The following is a 4,378-nucleotide window of genomic DNA, read 5'->3' as shown; positions in this document are numbered from 1 at the left end:
TAACATCACACACATTAATATAATATGGCACTATCCCACATTAAATAAAACTTATAAATAACTATATATAGTTGAGTTGCTGTTAATAGTTGACATATTGTTATATTTTATATACACTTAATAAAATATTAATTTTTATATTTTGCAGCTAACTTTAAAATTAGCTTAGAGTCTCAAACATTTCATAGGTTCTTGAAAACTCAAACCTACATGCCTGATGGGAAAACAATCCAAAGGTCAGGGGCAGGGCGAGGGTGGAGACTTCTGTCCTGTGGTCCTGATGGGAGATGGGTGTGCTCTCTCCCGGACCTCTCCTGGGGGCTTTCTCTCTCAGCACAGCCTGCATCTCTAGATCATCACGGGGCCTCTCCCTCTCCCAACTCTTCAATCCAGGGCCACCTCTTCCCCAAAGAGCTTCTTCTGCTCCTGACTTCCCTATGCGAATCACAGCCTTCAAAGTCATCAATCCATTCCTTCGGCTCAGCTTACTGAGCCCTACTGTGTGTCAGCCATTGCTGACAAAAAGAAAGACACATTAGAAATGGTTCCCAGTCTAAGGAGGAGAAAGACAAAGCAAACAGTTCAGTGTGCTGCAGGCTCATAGGCGAACTGACTATATTCTTAGAACAAAAACTGGGGGACACCTACAATGAAAGTTCTTCATTCACCAAAGATGTGTTGCATTTACCAGGTGTGAGGCTCTGGATACAGAGTGATGATCAGGACGCTGTCCTTCTCATGGTCAGAGAAGAGAGACAGGCAACAAACAAGAATCAAACACTAAGATACTTTCACTAATGTAAGAGCATATTGGTTTGATCACCATATAGGATAATTTAGCACTATCAGACTATCAATTATACATGACCCTTAAACCAGCAACTTGCACAAACCCTCTAACCACCACCCTTAAACCAGCAACTTGCACAAACCCTCTAACCACCACAAGTGCAAAATGGTATAAGTACAAAGCTACTCGTGGAAACATTGTTGGTTATTTTCAATAGAAAAGGAAACAACAAAATGTATGTTGATAGGAAATGGATTGCATTAACTGAGAGAGATCCATTCAGTTACAATGGAATACTGAACAACAATAGGAATGGAGCAGATTTGTAATGCACTGACATGGGAAAATATTCATATTCTTGGTAAGTATGAAAAGTGAGATGTAGAATGGTATGTATGTAAATCATCGAACGACTGTCAAATTACAGCGAGAAGGCTGGGGAGTGTTGGGGAGAGGGGGAAAGAGATCAACCGAAGGACTTGTATGCAGGCATATAAGCACAACCAATGGACACAAGACACTGGGGGGTTGGATGAGGGCATGCAACAGGGAGGCTGGGGGAAGGTCAATGGGGAAAAAAAAAGATATATGTACTACTATATGTAATACTTTTAAAGAATAAAATGAAAATGTGTGTGTGTGTCTATACATGTTACTTCATGTGATGAAAATAAGTACTTGGTGTTTGTTATTTTAGACGATATATCTAGAAAGACATAAGAAAGTGGAAATAGTTGTTGCATCTGGACAGGAGTGAAACTGTGTCTGGGTTACAGGGAAGTAAGGGATACTTTTTATTCTTATACCTTTTAAATTTTGTACCATCTGTATATAACATCAATTAAAAAGAAAGAAAAATGTGTTTTATTGTTGTCATTTTTAATCTCACCCAAAGATATTTTCCCATTGATTATTAGAGAGTGAAAGACAGAGGGTAAGGCAGAGAGAAATATCAATGCGAGAGAAATACATCGATTGGTTGCCTCCTACCAGGGCGGGGCCGGGAGGGCCTGTAACCAAACAGATACAAGGCACATACCCTTGACCAGAATTGAACCTGGGATCCTTCTGTCTACAGGCCAACGCTCTATTCACTGAGCCAAACTGGCTAGGGTAGGAAAAAGTGTTTTAAAAAATTGTATATAGTCACAAGTGTTGAGTTAAATAATTGAGAGAGAGAGAGAAAGAGAGAGAGAGAAAGAGAGAGAGAGAGAAAGGAGGGAAAGTCTACCTTGAGTGGTCAGAGAAAGCCTTTTTGAAAAAGTAACAGTTTGAACCGAAACCTGCAGGACCAGAAAGAACCGGCTCTGCAAAAACCTCAGGGCAGATTGTTCTAGGCTCAGCAGAGAGCCAGTGCAAAGGCCCGAAGGCAGAAACAAATTTGGCCTCTTTACAAAACAAAAAGGAGGGTCAAGGTGAAAGGCTTAGGCAAGGGGAAGCCATTGGGAGGCATTTTAGCCCTGGGGTGAACTGAATGATTTGATTTTTATTTAAAACATTTACTTTCACTGTTGAGGGGAAAAAGGAGGGTTGACGGGGGAGCTGAAAGGGGAGGAGAGCAGCACTGGGAGATCAAAGACAGACAAGTGCTTCCTTCAAGGACAACTGATGGAGCTTAGACCAGCTGGTGGTGGCCCTCAGAAAGGCGTAATGGGGAAAATACATATTGGAAGAGAAATTAGTCGATCTTAAAGAATGATTGTCTGCAAAAGGCGAGGAAAAAGAAAAAAAACAATGTGGGTTCAGTGAGTAAAATTATTTGAAACTAGAATTGTCCCCCAAATCAGGTCATCGTGATTGCCATAGTTTTATGCTTCTAGAAGCTTCTTAGCGTTGGGGTGAGGGAAAATTTCCCCTTACTCTTTTAGTACTTGTGACTGGTGAAATAATTCAAAAGACGTACAGCATGAGCCCTGGCCAGGTAGCTCAGTTGGTTAGAACATCGTTCCAATACATCAAGGTTTTGGGTTCAGTCCCCAGTCAGGGCACAGACAGAAATCGACCAACGAATGCGTACATATGTGGAACAACAAATGGATGTCCCTCCCTCCCTACATCCCTCTCTTCCTCTCTGTCTCTAAAATCAATAATATTTTTTAAAAAAAGATATACAGCCTATTAACAAGAAAAAAAAATCAAGTTTTAATATGTGCCTATGAAGAATTCACATAAGCATGAAAATTCCAAAGACGATGGGTATCTATGCGATTTGGGGCCAAAGAAGGGGAGGTAGGCAATTCAGCAAGCATTTGGTAAACAAAGTCTTGCAGGGCTGCCTGGACACAATGGGACAAGGGTAACCTGGCACACAGGTTTTTGCCTGGGTCCTCTGCCTGCCACGCTTCATCCCCACGTGCTAAGGTGACAGTGCTAACCAAGGCGGCTTCCTAAGCAGGATCTCCGGTCTGACTCTGTGGACAGGCGAAGGGAAGGTGGAACAACGCGTTCAGAGTTTGTTGGGCTTTGACCGTTTTCAGCTCAAATCTACTGCCTGTTGGGGTGGTGCATTCTGGGTAAGACTTGTTCCCAACCCCCTCCTCTCTCCTCTTCCTCAAATCAAAAGCCAGGAGATCCTCATTCAGAGTCCCAGAGGTATGTCCGGCAGAAGGGGCGTGGGTTCCAGGTTCTGAAGGGCTAAACGGAGCGGGAGGAACCAGTGCTCGTGAAATAAAGAATTGGAAGTTTGGCAGAGGGGCGGTTCAAGAGGGCAGTAAGGGGTCACTGCTCCTGACTCCAAATCGTGAGACTCAGTGACCAGAAACCATTCAATCAAACTCTTCCTATTTCAGACGACAAAGTGAAGGCTGTACAAGGCCACACAGTCCAGTGACACTTTTAGGGACGAGCTCCAGCACGTGGTTTGTTGCTGTGAACCCTCACCCAAGGATATTTTCCCATTGATTTTTAGAGAAAGTGGAAGGGATGGACACACACACACACATACACACACACACACAGAGAGAGAGAGAGAGAGAGAGAGAGAGAGAGAGAGAGAGAGAGACATCTTCAACCCAACTACGTGCCCTTGCCCAGGAATCGAACCTGCGACCCTTGGGTGCATGGGCTGATGCTCTTCCACGGAGCCAGTCCAGCCAGAGCTCCGCAAGGGCATGCTAAGTGGAGCACACACACCCTGCTAGCCTGTATGCACAGGCCAGGACGGAAGCGCATGCCCTTTATGTGCACGCTTTAAAGCCAGGTGAGGCTGAGAGAACAGAGGTGTTGTTGTTGTTGCTAATCCTCACCCGAGGACATTTCCCCATTGATTTTTAGACGCGGTGGAAGGCACTGAGGGAGTGGGGAGAGAGAAGCATCGATGTGAGAGAGACACATTAATTGGTTGCCTCCCGCCCAACTGGAATGGGATTGAACTTGCCATCCAGGTATGTGCCCTTGACTGGGAATCAAACCCATGACCCACTGGTGCGAGCGCCGACGCTCTACCACTTAGCCATACTGGCCGGGGCCCAGAGTGATTTTTGTCTGGCAAAACAGCCTAGGGAGAGACAAGGGTCTTGGGTCTGCACACCGAGATGGGGGTGAGAGGGACTGAGGGAGGCGGTCAGCATGTCCAGGGTCAGCTTGTCT

This window comes from Pipistrellus hanaki, assembly GCF_964339955.1.
Source record: "Pipistrellus hanaki genome assembly, chromosome: 16".
Taxonomy (NCBI): domain Eukaryota; kingdom Metazoa; phylum Chordata; class Mammalia; order Chiroptera; family Vespertilionidae; genus Pipistrellus; species Pipistrellus hanaki.
The sequence above is the reverse complement of the archived record's forward strand: the minus strand, read 5'-3'. Positions refer to the sequence as shown.